General features: G+C 48.9%; 1 pseudogene; it reads left to right on the forward strand.

The window, feature by feature from the left end:
* The first annotated feature begins 13,061 nt into the window (after positions 1-13,061).
* On the forward strand, positions 13,062-19,465 carry LOC136470261 (uncharacterized; annotated as a pseudogene).
* Positions 19,466-20,385: the final 920 nt, after the last annotated feature.

A 20,385-nucleotide genomic window follows, 5' to 3' on the forward strand; every position in this document is an offset into this window, starting at 1 on the left:
TGTGCAACATCTTTGGGTTTCTTCGGCTGGATCACTGCCTCATTAGCCGCCGTATCTGCCTGTTGTGCAAGATATTTTTGCACGAGTTCAACATACTCTTCCTCCCAGTAGAAGCCTGAACATCGTCCACTGCCATCCCACTGAAATTAAAACAAAAAACTAGAACTTTAATCACAACCATCATGAAAATAGGTATAAACTAACCATAATCATTAAATACGATAAAATAACTCACATTGCGATCCGGACACTTGTAGAAGATACGATCCTTGTTGGGACCCTCCTTCTTCACTCGGTACCCCATCACAATCTTCATCTCATCACGACACTTGCCGCATGGAATGAGAGGAAGGCCCGGCCTAAGTCGCTTTGGAAACCCATGAGAGGCCGAGGACCCGGAAGCAGTTGCCATCTACTCTCTATACTCATTTTTTAATACACTATAAATTTCTTCTTTTATAAACAAATAAAATTAACAAACTATAAAATTATCTAGATCTCTAAACAATGATATTTTTAATGGTCATTGTGTTCTTGTCTTTTACTGCGGCAGGTAAGTAATTCATATGATATTTCCGCAAATTAACAGAAGAATGGGAATGTACACACATAACAGACTACTACGATGATATCGGGACGTGTGAATAAATAACCATCCGTACTAGTTGACCTTGCTTACGTGATCATCTCGGCGAGCATTTCTCCACCGGACAGCACCGTACTTGGTCAAGGAAGAGCTCCGATTCTATGAGGAAGGGAACACGGTCTCCCACGACCGTTGTCGCTCTCCCTCGTAGAATCAAAGCTCCTCCTTGATGTCCGTTACCGCTCGACAGAGAACATGCTTGCCGAGCTGAACACGGTCCGCAAGTTCAACTAGTACGGATTTTCTATAATTTTCTAACTATTTTCTAAGTTTTTATTTATATATACTACGTTTAGGTACGGTGATTGACAGACTACTACGACGATATCGGGACATGTGAATAAATAACCATCCGTACTAGTTGACCTTGCTTACGTGATCAGCTCGGCGAGGATTTCTCCACCGGACGGCACCGTACTTGGTCAAGGAAGAGCTCCGATTCTACGAGGAAGGGAACACGGTCTTCCACGACCGTTATCGCTCTCCCTCGTAGAATCAAAGCTCCTCCTTGACGTCCGTTACCGCTCGGCAGAGAACATCCTCGCCGACCTGAACACGGTCCGCAAGTTCAACTAGTAAGGATTTGCTATAATTTTCTAACTATTTTCTAACTTTATATTTATATATACTTTAACCTTCTTTCATGTAAATATGCAAGCTTAAAGTGATTTTGAGCTCAAATTGCTTACAAATGAAAAAAAACCACAATAAAGAACCATAAATATATATAGTGAATAAAATGGCATAAGAAAATGGTAAAAAATGAGAGTATGAGATTGGTAACCTTTACAACTGAAGAATCGACGGAGGAATCGAAGAATGGATGGAGGAACAATGGAGGGAGGGAGGAAGCAAGAACACTACTGCAGTGAGCTTCAAAATGTGCTGAGCTCGGGCTCGGGGAGGAAGGAGGAGACGGCCGATTTATAAAGGGAGAACATTTAGTCCCGGTTGATAGATCCAATCGGGACTAAAGGTAACTTTCCAACCCCGGGCGCAGCCACGACCCGGGAGTAGACCTTTACTCCCGGTTGGAGCCACAAACCGGGAGTAAAAGTATACCTTTAGTCCCGGTTGGTGGCTCCAACCGGGACTAAAGGTCCCTGCCACCTCTGTCTGGCGCAGTAGCCGTTGGGCAGGGACCTTTAGTCCCGGTTGGAGCCACCAACCGGGACTAAAGGTATTTCTAGTCCCGGGGGCAAAAAATTCCGGGACTAGAGCCCATTTTGGCCGAGGATCAAAGGTCTGTTCTCTACTAGTGACCGTTAGGCCACTTAAGTGACCGTCAGACCCACAAACATGGGGCGTCGGACCATCCAACGCCTACCGCGGCCAACCACGCGCTGCCAGGCCACCTCATTCAAATGAAAATGACCGTTGCCGCCAATGGTCCACTGTCATGCATTGATCGAGCCATCAGACCCATGCCTCGGACTCACCATCGAATTCCATACAGGGAGAGTCCGACGCGGTTCAGAGAGGTCCAAAGACAGTAAAAACCATCGGACCCAGGTCCGACGCCCTCCGTCGGACACATCCCTCAGTTCGACGCTGCCACATGTCACGCCGGCGTGTGCCTCACCAAACCCACGCTAAGAAATAGTGTTCTCGACCTGTCCGACACCTCAGCGAGCCATGGTCTGATGCTCTCTCTCACTTCTCCAACGCACGCTCGGGTTAGCTGTCGGACCCAGGCCGTGCCTGGTCCGACACAGAGTCCGACGAGAAGTCCTCACTCTCTATCTCTGCTCAGGCGCGCAGAGGACCATCAGACCTAGAGTCAGCCTAGTCGGACGCCCTGGAAAACCAAGGTCTGATGCCCCTGATTTCATTCCACTTAAGCGCAATAACTTCACCCTTGCTCAAATGTGCCAACCACCAAGTGTATCACCTTGTACACACGTGTTATCATATTTTCACAAACATTTTTAAGGGTGTTAGCACTCACTAGAATCTAAATGCATATGCAATGAGTTAGAACATCTAGTGGCACTTTGATAACCGTATTTCATGATGAGTTTCACCCCTCTTAATAGTAAGGCTATCTATCCTAAATGTGATCACACTCGCTAAGTGTCTCGATCACCATACTAAAAAGCTCCTATCAAGTTTCACCTTTACCTTAAGCATTTTGTTTTTCTCTTTCTTCTTTTCCAAGCCTGAGCACTTGATCATCGCCATGCCATCACCACCAACATGATCTTTATTTGCTCCATCACTTAGAATATGCCACCTATCTCATAATCACTAGAGCAATAGGTTAGCACTTAGGGTTTCATCAATTCACTAAAACCAAACTAGAGCTTTCAGCGGGGCAGGAGGTGGGCGGAGCTGCCAGCCTGCCAATCATTTTGGACTCGCCGTTTGTGCATTCGACATGTCTATTTGTTGTTGGGAAAATGTTGTATCGTTTTTTTGTTTATTTACATTTCAGACACGGCAACCAAAATAAATCAGAACGTCATGGGCGGGAGCAGTGCATCCTGCTCGGGCTCAGCGGTGGCTTGGTGGAGTGGGCAATGAGAGCATCGGAGTAGCACCCGAGCTTGGCAACGGCATGAACGGGCACTAGACAGAGGGGAGGAAAAGAAGAAAAAAAACAAGATAGGGTAAATTTTTTGGGTAATCTGCTAGAGGAACGGCTACCTATACATTGTGAATTGGGTACAGGTATTACCTAAAATGAAATATAGGAGATGAGATATAGGTAATCTGCTGGAGATGCTCGGCTTGTGTCCTCGTGGTCATGCCATGGGACATGCTCATCCTGTACTCCACCACACACCGGCACCGTGTTGTCACTGAGCCAGCGTGTGCTAAGGGCGGCTCCCAGCATATGGTGTGGCCATGCTCGGGGATCGCTGCATCTTGATTGTGACCTTGCTTCTTTGGCGGCGTAGTCACTAGTGAGGGTGAGCCGAGCCGAACGGTACAGAACTGTTTGGCTGATGGTTTCTACAGCTGATAGGCCGACTAATGCTGATTTGTTATGAGAAAAAAAAAACATGATACCATGACTGATAAACAGTCCAATCGAACAGGGCGGTGGTTTGTGTGGATGACACATGACAGCTAGGACGGAAGGCTTAGCTAGTTAGTTTTGCAAGGTACCTACCTCCCGTGGCCCACGGCCGCGGCGACGCGGGCACACCAGAGCGCTAGAGTGCCAGACCCATGGGGCCACAGAGAACTATGCCACATGGTGAGCGGCATGGAGAAGGAAAGGGGTCAGACACGGCATCGTACAAGACTATTTCAGGCAATGCAATGCAGTTTTTTTGTGCGCTCGGCTTTCACTGGCTCCGGCGGCATGACCGCATGAGATACGTACGCCTCCTGTGGGTTATTCGCGCACTGTCAGGAAGCCAATGATCCGTGCTGATAGCGATAAATCAGCGAAACCAGTATGTAGTCCATGTCTCTATCTACATACTACGCAGATTTCCTACTACTACCCACTCGTGCTGTATCACGTTAGGTATCATTGAACCGATTTAAGTCTCGAGCAGTCAGAAAATATATGTTCCTTTGCACAGTTTTTTTCTCGAATACACAAAAGGTTTGCGTATTTTCTGCATTAAGATAGAAGAGTTTAAACATACAAATGTCACACTTTAAATGAGCGCCCTAGAAGGTCTAGTCATCTAGCAGTAGCAGCACAAGGCCGGACTGTCCTAGTGTAAAGCTACAAAAATTGTATTACTCAGGAGCTAATCAACCTAAAGATGAGTAGCGCTTGTACTTAGGAAACAACCTTTCATTGTCGCTAGTTCTTGTGCATCCCTGCTCGCTGTCTAAAACTACTTTGACATTGGAAGCAGTCAAGTCCACCTCAAAGAGGTCCTCGTATGCCTTCTTTCCCGACACGCTTGGCATGGAGAATCCTATGTTGAGACCCATGCGCTGCATGATGAGGACCTCGCCTCCTTGGCAACAGGCACTTGAGGTATATAGGACTTGAGCCACCAAGCACTTGATCCGCAGCGACAGCATCAGTGTAGCGGCTATCGGCTGTGCAGGAGGTCGAGGGAGAAGCGGAGAGGCAACCTTCTGAAGTACTCACTTGGTGAAGTTTCGTAGGTGGCATGCAGCAGAGGACTCACCGCTGGCGTCGTCGGGATGGCCATCCCACGTCAGCGTAGAAGCGTCCTGTTGGTGCTTGGCTGGCTCAAACCTAGGTGGCCAGTTGAAAGGTTCAAATGGCTAGAAGGGGGGTGCATAGCCTAATAAAATTTTCTACAAATTACTAGAGCAACTAGTTAGTCAACTAAGAGGCGAAGCTTTTTTCTCTAGCTCTACTAAGTGTTGCAAGCCACCTATACCATAATTCTAGTTCACTATGATCTCTATGCACACAAGCGGTATGTCACTACTCTCTAAGCTAGTGAGCTAGCAAGAACTAAAAACTTCTACTAAGGAAGCAAGCTAGCTAACTAATCCTACACTACACATGATAAGTACAAAAGTAAATACAAGAGAGGTAGTGAGGTGAATACCGAATGGGGCAAGTCACAATCAATCAATAATGAATACCAAGTGAAATCCGGCCAAGAAGACAATTGGCACAATTTTTCTTCCTAGGTTCACGTGCTTACCGGCACGCTAGTCCCCGTTGTGAAGGATGATTCACTTGGTGGTTCGCAAGCTAATAGGCACCATGCCTAGCCCAACAAATGGGCGCCGCAAGAACCTACACAAGATGAGGGCACTCAACTTCACAAGCAATTTACTAGAGTGTCTTTTGGCGCTCCGCCAGGGAATAAGCCCAAGAACCCTTCACAAATCACCAAGACATGGCCATGAACAATGACCAACTCATGTCAATCCTCCTCTACTGCTCCAAGTCGTCTAGGTGGTAGCAACCACTAAGAGTAACAAGAAATCCCGCAGCTCAGACGATCACTAGTGCCACTAGATTCTCAAACTCTAAGCAAATGCACTAGAAACACTCCCAATCTCACTTAGATGATCAATGAAGGAGATGAGTGGGAGGTGTTTGGCTTAGCTCACAAGGATGTATAATTGATCAAAATGTCTAAGAGAGTGAGCTAGAGCCGGCCAACACCTATTTATAGAGGCCCCAAAGGTCACATACCTGTTGGACCTCTTATTAATGTGTTGTTTGCGTACTGACAGGACTCTCCTGCATTGACTAGATGCATCCGGTCATCAAGGTCTGGTCCCTCTTAATGCGCCATGTGTCACTAGCCGTTTGAAACTAGCAGTTACTATCAACAGCTCCACGAGCGTGTGCCCTCACTGCGCGTTCGATCTAGCGACCTAACTCGGTTCTTGCCAGAGTCTAGTATGAAACCGAGAGCTCCTAGAGCCTCAAAATTGCGATCGGACATGTTTGGTCAAGGGTAACTAGACCCACTGCCATGTCAGGTCTGCCTCTGTGCACTGTGCTAGTCCATGAACAGTGCCAAGGCGCGTCCTGTCGTGCCCCCGCGCTAGCGTTCGTCACTGTGGTTGCCTGCCCACAGCTAGGGTTGAGTATCGGGCACGTCCGGTCACTCCGAGATAGCATTCGGTCACTGACAATGACCCCTTTTGTTCTTCATTTTTCATCCCTTGTGCAAATGGTTTAACTCCACCAAGTTTCATCACTTGTACATGTGAGTTAGCATTTCACAAACATGTTTTACAAGGGATGTTAGCACTCACTAGGTCCTAATGCGAATGCATGGAGTTAATTCACCTAGTGGCACTTAGATAACCACATTAATTTCAAGATCACCCCTCTTAATAGTACATCTATCTATCCTAAACCCAATCACACCCTCTATGCTGTCTTGATTGGCAAAAAAAATAGCCCTATCAATTATACCTTTGCCTTGAGCCAATTTTGTTTTTCTCTTTCTTCTTTTCCAAGTTAGAGCCTTGATCATCATCAATTTGCCACCACCATTACCATGGCCGTCATTTAGCTCCATCACTTGGACTTGGACCACTCTAACTCATCAATCACTTTAGACAATGGGTTAGTCCAAATAGGTTTCATCAATTAGCCAAAACTAAACTAGGGCTTTGACTAGTCCTCTGCATCCTCTATAGGCACCTCAACTTCCGCAACCCTGGGCTGTCCCACCCATGGAGGAGTGACCTGTGGCAGCCCCTGCACATGCGACAATAGGGGCAACTCCATCGTCCACTGAGCTGCCACGGCCGGAGAATGGGTGTCCAGCAACGAAGCCTCCTCCTGAGAGGCGATCACCGGAGTAGTCAAACACCTAGGCGATGGTGCTCCCGCATGCCAGCTCACGATGAGCGAGGCAGCGAGCTCCTCTAGCATTGGGTCTACCCACATGGGGGCCCCGTACCCACGCACAACTCTAACACCAACGGGTCTAGCTCGGGGAAGTAGTGTGCAATAGCAAAAGTACCAATGTTGTCGGTGCAGTCGGCAGGTGCGTCCATGCAGATGTCCCCCGGCACCCTCCGTGGCACTCTACGCAGCCACATGTGAACTTGGTGGACCGCCGTGGGGCGCTTGCTAGGAGGCCGGTGGGCTATCGGTCCGATCAGAGTGTCATGACAAGTCGCCACCCAGCATGGTAGTAGATCAAGACCGCTTGCAGTCCCTGATGAGATGGCAGAAGCCGTGGCAGCGTAGGCAACGCCGTGGCAATTAGCAAGTCGCTACTCGGTGCGAGTAGGAAAGGCAGTTGAAACATCTATCGTGGAGCTCCATAGGGATCTTCTAGGTCTGTTGCGACTGCTTTGGGCTATGGCGAGGCTCTGACGTAGCCATAGGCTGCGTCTCCTGCCGAGGGAGGATCTTCCTCCACCCATCGGTGTTGGGGGTAGAGACCCATCCATGGTGGGCGAGTCATTAGCGGGTAGGGATGCGGCCATACACCGGCCGAGCAGGTAGGACGCACACCAGCTGTGGTTGCGGCCGATTGTGCTTCCTCCGCCTTCTTGCGGGTCCTTGTCGTCCATCATATGCTCCGCCGCACCCCAGAATCACAAGTAAACGAGTCTAGGCGTGAGTGGGGGACGTAGTGACCGGCTTCGTGGGGCGACGAGCGGCATCCAGGTAGGTAGCGAGGTGATCATCGTCCAACTCCTCGTCGTCATCCACCCATCGACAGTGTTTAGTGTGCCCTCCCGGGGAGCACCCTTGGTAGAATGGTGCCACGCCCGGAGACGGTGGGGTGGCCGCCGGCACCTCTGCGGGCCCTAAAGGTCCGGACTTGGCCTAGGGCGCACGGTGCATGCCTCAGCGTTGGCTCTCGTGGGCAGGGTGGCTGCGACGACAGCGGCAGCTGACCCCAACGGTGGAGGTGGCAAGGGCGCACCAGATCTGACCCCCTCGCGCGCCTGCGGGGTAGCCGTGGCAGCTCCAACTGCCACCGACGATGGATAGAGTGGGAGAGGGGGAGCGTTGGCAGCGTAGGCAGCCTCCCGCGCCTGCCACAGTGACGCATGTGGCGGCATTGGCGACTGCGCCCACGAGAATGGTGTGGGCCCCGCGGGCAAAGGCGGCGGTCGCACAACCTCCTGACGAGCCGAGGAGTCAGCATACGCGCCTGCGCCTAGCTGTTGCTCGCATGGTTGGTGGCGATCATCTTCGTCAGGGTGGTGGGCGGCCACCGGCATCGGGATGCGATGTGGCGGCGTCGAGAAGGTGTCAGCGCATCCTCCAGGCGCGGCGGGGACGGGTTTGAGGGGGTCGGTGTAGAAAGGTATTGGAATCACACCACACACCCAATATGGGGGTGCTTGTCATGTCGTAGTCATCAACTGGCACAAGGAAGGTACTACAAGTCTACAATACAGGAAGCTAGGCTATAATTGATCCTGACGGATCCTATTCTAATATACAAATGATCTTGATGGTTCCATTCCTAATACATGTGATCCTGATGGATCATTTCCTAATACAAGTGATCCTAATGGATCCTTTCCTAATAGTCGGGGAAGGAACGGGGAGGTGGTGGGAGGGAGAGGGGGCCGCCGGCGCCAGGATGGCGACCGACACCGGGGGGGGGGGGGGGGGGGGGGGGCAAGGGCGCCTCAGAGGCGGCGGCACATCTTCTAGGCGTGACGGAGACGTGGTTTGTGGGGGCCGGGGAGGGAGCAGGGAGGTGGCGGCACATCCTCCCTAGTTACCGCGTTTCTTTCATTCTCTTGTGTTTTACGTTCTTAACCACTAGCTTTGTGGTTTTGTAACCTGCACTATGGTTCTCTCATAGTGTTCTCGAAAAAAAAAAAACAGAATTGAGAGTCGCTGTACATATGGCCATATGCTGCTTACCTAGCTGAGATGGACCTCGATAATTAAAAGGCAGACTGGTTCTTTTGGAATATCAGGACGACATGTGCTTACCGGTATATATGGAAACCCCAGCGTGAAAAAATGTCAATGACCAAGAACGTGCACAGTTGCACATAGAAGTAGTACTTGGCGTGCTGTAGACAATGGCATATCGGCATCGAGAGGGCTTGCTTCTGCTAACTACCTGTGATGCTAAAGCAAGAGATTTAAAAGAGGAATCGATGTGCTGCTAGTGTGCTATACGTATACTTACAGTATATATATATATATGAGAGTGGAGGTCATTAAGAAAGAGGGACTGTGATCGAGGGAGCTGTGCAGATCCTCGTCTCTTTGTTTGGTTGGATCTTGACTTGAAACGATGCCTTGAATAATTGCGTCGTGCTAGTGCCTTGGTGGAGTGCGGTTCCCATGGGAGTGGAGGATTCGCGAGTCATTGATGGGGGGGAGGGGTAAGAGATAGTCTAGTGCCTTGGAGTAGTAGCTTAATTAATCCAGCATGAATAATACATTAATGCATATATGTTCGTTTGGTTCCAACAGGGCAGTGGACGGCCGTATCAACTGGTGAAGAAAAGATTGGATGGCTGAGAAATCTTAATGACATGGAGGGAGATAATTGGACATTGTAGACAACGATGACATGGAATACTGTGGCGCAAGATAGAATATGAAGTGGGGTCTTAATGACATGGAGGGAGATAATTGGACATTTTTTACATCGATGACATGGAATGTTGTGGCGCAAGATAGAATCTGTAGTGGGGTTTCTTGGTGGGCGTGGGTGGACGCGCGCACCTTGCCGAGCCTGCTCTCCAGCTTTGCCACCTCGACCGCCGCGTCCACGGATGCGCGCACCTCGCCGCCCGCACCCTCCCGGTGGCGGGGACGGCCGTCGCAGCCCTGCCCTTGCCCTCACCCACGCAGCCGCCGCCGCCGCCCTCGTCCTCAACCTCGCCCGCCGCCGCAGGACAGAGTGGTCGGACTTGAGAAATACACGTGATAGACTATATTACATCAATCATCCATGTACTACTAAAAACATTATTTTTCTATTATAAATGTACCATTCTACCCTCAATTACATAAAAAATTTTCAAAAATAAAATTATCCCACCTTTTTTTAGGTGTTGATCCTACCAATTTTAGTATGCACCAGGTGCATATGGTCCCACCATTTAGTACCCACTTGGTGTCTCACGGTGCCTTTTAAATTGGTTCCTCTTGACGCCTCTATCTTTTAGCCGTCGAATCGCTCCTTGTGAGCCGTCTATTTTCCAGCTACCATTATAAAATTTCTCAAGAGGATATAGATCCGATTTTGAATATGAGAAGCATTTCAGCTACTCTAACCTGGTAACCTAACAATTTCGTTTTTGGATGAAAAAAATAAAATACTTTTTAGTGACTTTGTGCTAAGAGAACACGGGTCATACTACCATGGGGAAAGGCTGAAAGACAAACAAAGGCCGAACGGTAATACTCCAATTAAGACGTCCGGAATGGACGGACGCCTCACTCCGCTCACTCCCGCACCCAGTCCCTCACGCTTGCGCCCCATGCCTACCTCAACATGCGGCCATGGCTGCTTCCCTGCCCAGCGACGGCGCGCTCTCCCACCCCGGCGGACTCCTTTCCCACTCCGGTGGCCCTTCCCCCCCCCCCCCCCCCCCCTCCCCCCGGGCGGCCCTCCTCTCCCACCCCGGCGGCCCTTTCCCCCACCCCGGCGGCCCCTTCCCCCACCTCAGTGTCCTTACCCATGTGGAGCGTCCAACGCCAGCGAATCCGGTGGCCCTCTCCCCCACCCCAGCTAGATCCATGGAGGTGGCGCGGCGCCCTCTCTCACCCTGGCGACTAAGCTCCTCCCCACCTCGGTAGCTGGAACCGACCGGCCAGCCTTCCCCTCCCCTGTATTGCATATGTATGTTTCAAGTATTTCAGGCGTTTCAGATGTATGCATTTGTTTCATTTTGTTTCATATGGACATTGCAAAATTAGATCGGGGGATGTTGCATATGTTGCCATTGTTTTAGAGGCATGTTGCAAGCGTATGTTTTGAGTGTTTCATATGTTTCAGAGCTATGTTTCATCTGTGTTTTCTGGACACGTGTTGCAAGTGTGTTTATCTGAATGTTGCATATGTTTCACATATACATTGCATGTGTTTTATTTGGATGTTGCGTATTGGTTACAATGGTTTTCAAGTGTTTTCAGGTGTTTTTTTCAAGTGTTTTAACTGCCTTCAGACATATGTTGCAACAATTATATTTGGATATTTCAAAAATAGATCAGGTGTTGCATCTCTCCTGCCCACCTTCTACTGCATCATCTCTCCCGGTGTCGGCATAGCATCCATACGACGCCGTGACTGGATCCTTCTGAATCAGAGGCGCCACGCACCCTTTCCCTCTTGTCATGCGAGGCGGGGCCTGCGTGGAGCGTGAAATCGAGTGCAACCTGCGGGCATTCGAACGCGGACGTCCGTCGGAGGCGCTAGCACTTCCGAAGGCCGAAAGACAAACAAAACATAAAAGCCGTAGCCAAGCTCCTGGGCGGACGCATGCAACAAGCCGTAGCCCAAGCCTGCTAGAGGCGACATGTTTTTTTTTTGAGGGAGGAACAGGAGGGTGTGACACGTTTGGTTGCCTGTGAAGTGTCTTTAGCCAGGCTAATCTAGTGCAACATCTCCTTAGCCCTCCATGGAAACGAGATGGACGGTTGTTCTCTCATCGTTGGCCTCGGATGTGAATCGCGTCACCTACCTCGCTTCTTCCATCCCCCGCCCCCTGCCGCAGCCATCATCGTCGAGCACTCCGACCATCTCCCCGGCGTTGAGGTCCCATCTCCCATGGCACCGGCGCAAGCGCGTGGGGGCGTGGTCCCAGACGGGAGCTCTTCAACGCCGCCACAGCCACCACTAAAGCTGGACGCCGGCGATGGAGCTCTTCATCCCCGTGGCTGTTGCCACCAAACCGGAGCTCAACGCCGCTGCATCCCCAATCCCCATTGTGCCTAGCCGCCAATGACGGAGCTTCCCTACGGCATGGTGGGGCGGCCGTCACAGCTACCGGTGGCGTAACCTCAAACCATGGACCCCCTCTTCTTCCCTATCTCCAGCTGCTGAGGTCGTGAGTTGCCGAGCAGAGCGCCATGGCGACGAACGAGCGTCGAGCGACATTAGTCCATGGTTGTTGTTGGGACACTGGGCCTTCTTTGTTAGTTTATTTTAGCACAGTAAGGGCCTAGTTTGGTTCCCCAATTCCCCAATCGAGCGTATCCCGCATCCGGGCGCGACTCCCTATCCGCGATCGAGCTCGAGTGCATTCGCCGCAATTCTACCGCCTGTCGCCGCTCCGCCAGGCCGCCAGCCACCGCCAGCCGTTGCGCACCTGCACCACGGCGCTACCCCATCTGCCGGCCGCCCCCATGCGCTAGCGGCCGCCGGCCAGCCACCGCCCGTCGGCAGGTGCCCAGGTCACCAGGTGCGCCCACCGAGGAGCAGCCGAGCAGGAGTTGGCGTCTGGCAATGGGGTAAAACGTTCTTAGTCCTTCACCACTAGTAAGTATATTCTCATAATGCCCATTATTGTTTGAGGGCTACCTTCATTTTATTGTTACTCGCTAAGACGCTAATTGATATTCATTTAATCTACAGGTTCACCCATTCTTAGTTATTTGTATTTTGCAATGCATGGATCAACTGATGAACTACTAGTTTATTTTTAAAATTTGAGGTAACATCTTGTGTTTCTCTTCTATTTTTCACCATAATTGTGTGATAGCAGCGATTTTGCCATGATTTATGTGATTGTAGTATGTAAAAGTGGTGCGTTGTGGATACGGTGCCTTTTTTGGTTCATTTCCACCCCACATATAATTTTTTTCTAGCTCCGTCATTGCTAGCCGCAGCTCAAGCGGCCCACGCAACGGAGGGGCCGCAGCTTGGAGAGGGCGCATGGAGGGGCAGCGGTGGCGCCGCGGCCATCACCATGGCGCGCACGGTGAGGGAGGTCATCACCACCGGCAATAGAGGCAGTGGTGGTTCGTCCTGGCCATGCTCAGGTACGTGCATGTAAGTGTTCGACAAAATGCCTAGCTGCAAGTGAAGGAGCTAAGCTCACCCTAACAAAGATGACGAGGTTACTGCATCATGGCATGCCGGGCAACCAAACACAGCTCTACACGGTGCAGGTTTAACTTGTACATCAACCAAATAAAGTGTCTGTGTATTGCACAAGACAGGATTGGTCTAGCCTGGCTTATTTTAATTTCTAGCCAGGTTAGGATCGAAGAAGTGAACCAAACAGGCCCGTAAGGAATGGATGTGTTTCTGGTGCATGGTCTTGGTGGCGTGCAGTCTGCGGTCGGGAAAGAGAAGCATGCAGTACAAATGTACAATACATCCTTGGCGCATGCAAAAAAAAGAAAAAAAAGTCTGTTATCCTGTTTAACGTTAACCAACAATGTATAGTGTCTTTGAATAAATTTATTTAAAATTTTAAACAGGTGAAACTAAAAAAAAAGGTAAAGGAGAATGCAAATGATGTAGAGCACTAGCCACGCAGCGTGATCACCATTGCCGACCTATCTGTTAACAGAACAGAAATGCTATACAACACACGTGTATTTTAGCAAAAAAAAACACATGAATTTTAGTCCACGAGATCATTGCCTCAGGTACAACACTCAGGTTGTTTTGTTTCCTGGCGACACGCGATTTCCTGGCCGCTGGATTTGACGCTCGATTTCCTGTGCTGTTTGATTTGTCTCGGCCGCTGCCGTCTGAGTTAGGCATACAGAGATACACGTACGTAGGGCGCAGCACTGGTCCATAAGGGGCGCAGGGAACACACGTACGTACTGACGTACCGTGTACGCCCGACGCGGTCCAGTAATACACGTACGTACCGTGTACACGTGACGCGGGAATACACGTACGTATCTTTGTGTTCTAATATATTGTCCTTGTGTTATAATATATTATTTTTTTATCCTTGTCTAACTATAAGAAAAAAATATTGTGACTTGTTAATTGTTTTTGTGTCAACATATATATTAATTTTTGTCCTTATCTAACTATAGGAAAAAAATTGTGACTTGTTAATTGTCTTTGTGTTATAATATATTAATTTTTTTGTCCTTGTCCAACTATAGAAAAAAAAATTGTGACTTGTTAATTGTCTTTGTGTCAACATATATATTAATTTTTTTGTCCTTGTCTAACTATAGAAAAAATTATGACTTGTAAATTGTCTTTGTGTTATAATATATTAATTTTTTGTCCTTGTCTAACTATAGAAAAAAAATTATGACTTGTTAATTGTCTTTGTGTCAACATATACATTAATTTTTTTCCTTGTCTAACTATAGAAAAAAAAATTTGTGGCTTGTTATATTAATTTATTGTGACTTGTTAATTGTGTGGGCAGCCGTTTGATTTAAATCTAACGTTGTTAGATATCGTGTGCTACTTTCCTCTGAAACAACCGAAGTTTGGTCCTGACAAAAATCGTGTGTTTTACACTAATCTAACAACCGAGTGCTAGGTCCTCGTGAAACACACGGGTGTAGCATAGACAGATTCTAACAGAAAGCAGAATACTTTGGTTATGAGCAAAGAATAAAAAAAAGACTGCAAGCCAACACGCATACTCTCAAGAGCATCCAAACTATTTAGAGAGCTATGTCAAACTAGATCTAATCATCTAAACCATCCAAAATCTGCCGCGTCGGGAAACTTGTACTCTCAACTCAAGAGCACCCTTTTGTATTGAAGAGGAAACGCTGCAGCGTTCAGAAGACCGCAGCAGCCCAACTCTGGAGGCAAGGAGCGGGAAGAAGGCTGGCGCACAGGAAAACTCAACTGAGCTAGGAAAACAAAAGCGAGAGAAAATATGGTATGTGATTTCTGATTTGTCACGCGAAAACTAATTTATCTGTTGAAGTGATTATAGTATATTATTTTTAAGCCACTTGCACTGGGAATAATTCGGACTTGTCCAATTAGTCCTGCTGCTGTTACTGAGGCAAATCAAATGGGCCTATTTTTTTTTCCTGAAAAGCTTTTGGTAGCTTTTGCATTCACGAGGTCTCCGGTTTGTTTTCATCTTAAACAGCTATATGTGTATATAACATTAATATAAGAAACAAAAAAAAAGGAAAATGGGCCTTGGATGTAGTTCTCTTGCACCACCACCAATCTACTGGCTAGAAGCCGGATTGCAATAACAGTCCAGTTCAGCAAATCCAAATGAGGAGTCATGGATACATCGCCTACCTTTGCCTCTTACCTTACTGATCTCCTCCCTGTTTCTCTTTCTTCATTTTATTCCATCCACCTCTCCATTCTCAATGACTTAGTGGAGATACACGCCGGTGGGGTGAGAGGGAACCTCCTAGCCCCCTCCCTAATCCGACATTTTGTTCGAAAACAAATGTTGGAGAGAAGTTCCAAACAAAATAAAATACTGTTAATTGTGCTAAAAAAAACATTTTGTATACGTAGTGTAGGAACTGGATGCTAGGTAGTGTGTACTAGTCGATCATCTCCAAGGCTTCAGCCACATTGCATCCCTAATTTGGGTGCTAAATTCTTTTTGGGTAAAGTATATTTTTGTGAACATTGGGTAAAGTATATTTTCCAACCTCAACTTACAACGTAGTCCGAGTTTCAACCTTGAACTATGAAAGCAGGCAACACACACCTTTAAACTGTCGAAATTAGACAAATTTGGTCCTCTGGCCAGCTTCAAAAGTGGTTTTCAATTTTTTAATAATAATTAAAAAAATCTAGTTTGATCTTAAGAAATTAATGATTTTAATTTATTTTGAATCATAAAAATATGAAACTAGTTCCAGTTTTCGGCCCTGTTCGGCTTACCCTATATTCAGCTTGTTCGGCTTATTTTTTTCAGTGGGAACAGTATTTTTCTCTCACAACAATTCAGCCGAAACAGTGTTTTCAGCCAGTTTCAACCAAGTTCCAGGCCAGCGACTTCTAAAAATGCCATATATTTGTTGGCGCTATATTTAAAGTTGTTCAGATGCTACTTGTATTCCAAGGTCGACTAGTTACTTCTATTAAATTAGTATATAATTATATATATTTATGTATGACACGTAGTCTTCCTATTCCGAGGTGCATTACCGCCGAATGCGGAATATGGGTCGTCATCAACAGTACTTGGAAAATGCAACATCAACCAGCATTCCGAATGAGCTGAGAGATCTGTGGAATAGTCCTAGGGGAACAGTGCTCCGAATTGAGGCATTAGCGCTGGTTGCCATTGCTCTGTCCTTCTTCCTTGCTGCCTTCGGTTCCTGCCGGCGTTGGTCCAATAGTTTGGTTCATACAAAAGGGCTTCTTCGCTGCAAATGCGGTGTTTCTATCCCTAGGGACATACAGCATTGGCCTAATGCAATCTTCGCCGGTGAAGAGTGAGATGTACCCCATATGGGCGGTATCCTTACTGGCCCTCCTTTGTTGCGTCGACTCAGCCGCCGCGTCTGGCTCTGGCCTCGACAACAGGAGCCAGCTCTGGAAGATGTTGTATCAGCTCTGCCTCTACTTTGGATATGTTCTTTTGATGCGCATCTCAACCATCTCCAGTGATATTGGTAACATAGCCATCTGCGTGTTGTCTGCCGTGACTTTCATCAAGGGATTTCATAGGTCAATGGCACTTGTGGTACCAAGTTCTATGCGGAACATGGTCAGAGACATTCCAGATTTGAATCGAGAGTTTTCTTTCAGAGACCCTGATGAAGAAATCAGCTTGTTTGTGGACAATGTTCAAGCCAAGGTTTAGGACGTTTGAGATGCGTGAGATAGCTATAGCTCGCAGGAGGTGCGAAGGTGACAATAAGCTAGAATCAGATCTCGTAGGATGAAAACGGTACGGATATTTTTCGACCGTATTTGAAACCGAATCCGTTTAGAGGGGTTGAGATCTATCCGTATTCGAGTCCGGATATCCAACATCCGATACCGTATCCGTATCCGAATACTCAAATCGCATATTTATGATGTCGATATCCAATCGTATCATATCCGACATAGTTGACACTATCCGTATTCGAATTCAAATCCGGACAGAAATATGAAAACAAATGTAATATCGATGATATCCGTCCGTATCCGATCGGTTTTCATCCCTCAGTGCCTGCAAGGAAGTGTGCCTCTCCTTCTCTCTCTCTCATATGTTGCAACGGCGCTTTCTTGGTTTAAGTAGCATTGAACCAGCAGCGAAGGCCAGCGCCCAGCCCTTGATTCCAAACTATGAGCGGGCGTTCAAGGTGGTTGAGATTGAGTTGGCTTTCCTGTATGACATATTGCACACCAGCAATGCATTCCTCGATTACTACGAAGCGAGTAGTGCTAGCGTCTGGGCATTTGCTTCGCTTATTGGGGTATGTTTTGTTGGGGCAGTGTCTGTCATACCTGGGGCGAGGACAACACGCCATGCTTCTCCCGGCAACATCATTGTGCACACCACAGTAGTGGAATTTATTATTACCGGAGTAATACTGGTGTTTCTAGACCTCAAACTGGGCGAGAGTTGCCTTTGCCTGTGATTGCGCTAGGAAGATTAGGGATGTGGAGCTGGAGGACGACAAACCATGGACGGCGAAGGATGTGGCGGGGACGATGAGCTGGGGAATGAGGCTGAGGGCATCTCTTATCAGGATTAATTGGTCTGACAAACACCAATACCTGTGGCAAAATAAGCTCGGTCAGCATTCTCTAATTGAATCAATCAGCTTGCCCGGTCCCGGTCACTGCCGTCGGTGGTTATTCTGCGGATACATGGAGCGCGGCCAGACTCTTTTGGGTCGAGAAGTAAATTTGGACTCCACCTGGTCCGCATCATCGAGAAATGTCAGTAGGTGTTTGGATTGCGGTACATGGGCCGAGTGCTCCAGGAAACATTGCCGGGGGTGCCGTTGAGCTGCATGCATGCTGATGTGAAGGAAGCCATTGGTGAGTTCGTTAGTAAGAAGATCGAGTCCAATGGAGTGAGCAGTTGGGCTTCCTCCAAGGATGGAAATAATGGACAGAGTAGCCTCCCACAGTCCCACAAGGTAACCTTTGGGGATATGGTTATAATGACCGCTGGTTCCGAAGTGCTGCTAAAGAATTGTCTAATGAGTTTTACGTGCCTTGTGTTCTGATGTGGCACATCGCAACGTGCTACTGTGAACTGGCGCAGCAGCGCGACGACCAAGGTTTCTTGCGGACAATGACAATGCAAAGAAGCATCATCGCGTGGCCACCTGCTATGTGTCCTAATACTGCGCATACTTGGTGGGCAACGGATGTACACGTCGGGTATCGTCGGAACATTCTCTTCCTTGCTACGGAGAATTCTTTCCGTCCCCGTCCCCGTTAATTGTCTCGGGTATAGATTCTTGCTCATCCCCGTACTCGTCGGGCATTGGTCGGGTAACAGATACCCGACGGGTACTGCATACCCGATAAACAAGGACACTTGGGGTCGCAGCTTTGTAATCGGATACGTTTCTTCTTTACCCGGGTATAAGTGTCGGAGTCTCGGAGATACCGAGGAGAAGGAGCGAGGTTACGAGGAGGACGAGCAAAGGTGGCAGAGAGACCGAACTGAGGAAGCGAGGAGCACGAGCGCTCGTGAGATAGGCGTGCTTGTGCTGCTGACGGAGATGGTGAGAAAAAATTGAACTAGGGTTCCTAGAACACACAAACTATATATATGATTGTTTAGATTTGGACCAAAATACCTATGTTGAGCTTCTTTGGGCCTAATACTCGCATGACAGCTCAAATAGTCGGGTTCTCCAATGGGTAACGGAGACGGATAAACAAGGAACGTTCTCGTACCCACTATATCCGTCGGTGATGGATTCTTATCTATTTAGATGTCCACAAGTAAAGATATGATTCCATCACCATTCCCTAATGGATCAAATACCCATCGAGTATCAGGTATCGAGGCCCATTGCCATCTTTAGCCAGGATTACTCCGTGGGGGCTCTGACACTAAAAAAGAGCAATGTACGCTGGACGGAGTTAGGGAAGTGGCAATTTGGAGCGTACACAAGTTTGCAGACAGGTTGCGGGCAATGAGAGAGTTTGGCCACGACGAGTTTAGGGATTACTTTGTTCTTCGAAACATTAGGCTTAGGCAAGACTTTGCTCAACCTGGGATAACCAATCTTGACGCCTACTATGCCGGATGCTTCGTCTATGCGGCGGGTGTCAAGCTGGGGGAGGGACTCAACACAAGCATGCCTGCTGCTGCTGCTGAAGGCATTGGTGTACGCAGCGCCGTCGGACCAGGTGGACGAGCACTTGCAGCATCTGTCGCAGGGCGGTGAGCTCATCACGCATCTCTGGGCTCTGCTCTATCACGCCGGCATCCACAAGTGGCGCCTTGATCCCCCGTCAAGATGGGGTGGGATGGGATTACATCTTTCGGATTCGCTCCTGGGAGGACCTCGACTCGAATCATCATCATCATCAGGTAGATACCTCTCTCTACCTGCCGGTCCTATATATCTAGCTAATAACTTTCTCTCTCCATGGATAGATAGAAATAAAAGTTAAATGCATCATTGGTCCATTAACTTTTGTTCATGTTTCACTTAGGTCCATCAACTGTAAAAGTGGTTTTTCGAGTCTTTAAACTTTTTAAGCGATGCATCTCTAGTCCATAACCCTTTGTTTCTGTTATGTCCTTGGAGCCATGGGGCTGGTTGATGGACCTCCAGGCACCGATCATGCTCGCCTGCGCCGTCTGCGGTAGGAAGCAGCGGGCCGCCGAGCTGGTACCGACGTGCGGGTGTGCGGCAAGGTGCTGCCGCTGCCACTGCCGCCGGGGTCGATGGGTGGCAGTGCGGGCGTGCGGCAAGGCGCTGCTGTCGGCATCGGAAGCGCAGGAGCAGCACGACGTCAGCAGCATGGCCGTGGAGACCCTACCACCTAGGGCCTGTTTGGATGCAGCCCTGGCCTGGGAGCGCTGGCCAGGCATGCACATCCGACCCCAGGCGCTCAAAATCGAACGCCTAGGAGTGATGCCTGGCTCAGGCAGCTTTCCCACGCTGCCATCCACACAGCCCCCTAATGCCACAACCTTGCACCAGCCAAGCTTGAGCCTTGGTAGTAGCGTTGCGTCGTCACCAATGACCTCGCACCTCGCAGCCGGAGTTTGGGCAGCCCAAGAAACACAAGTCTCCAGAGAATACGGCTCCTGGACAGAGTAGACATCAACAAAAGGGGGGAGGCGGGGAGCGAGCTGCGTCAGATCGAAGGCGGGCGAGAAGGGGAGTGGCAGGGGCACCGCAGCAAGTCCGGACAGGGAGCTGCGGTGGGCGGAGCAGCTGTTGAACGTGTGGGCGGCCGCCATCGAAGTGGGGAACATGCCGTGCACGCAGCACCTGCTGTACTTGCTCGTCGAGCTGGCCTCCTTCTCCGGCGAACCGA

The sequence above is a fragment of the Miscanthus floridulus genome, chromosome 8, assembly GCF_019320115.1.
Source record: "Miscanthus floridulus cultivar M001 chromosome 8, ASM1932011v1, whole genome shotgun sequence".
Lineage (NCBI taxonomy): Eukaryota > Viridiplantae > Streptophyta > Magnoliopsida > Poales > Poaceae > Miscanthus > Miscanthus floridulus.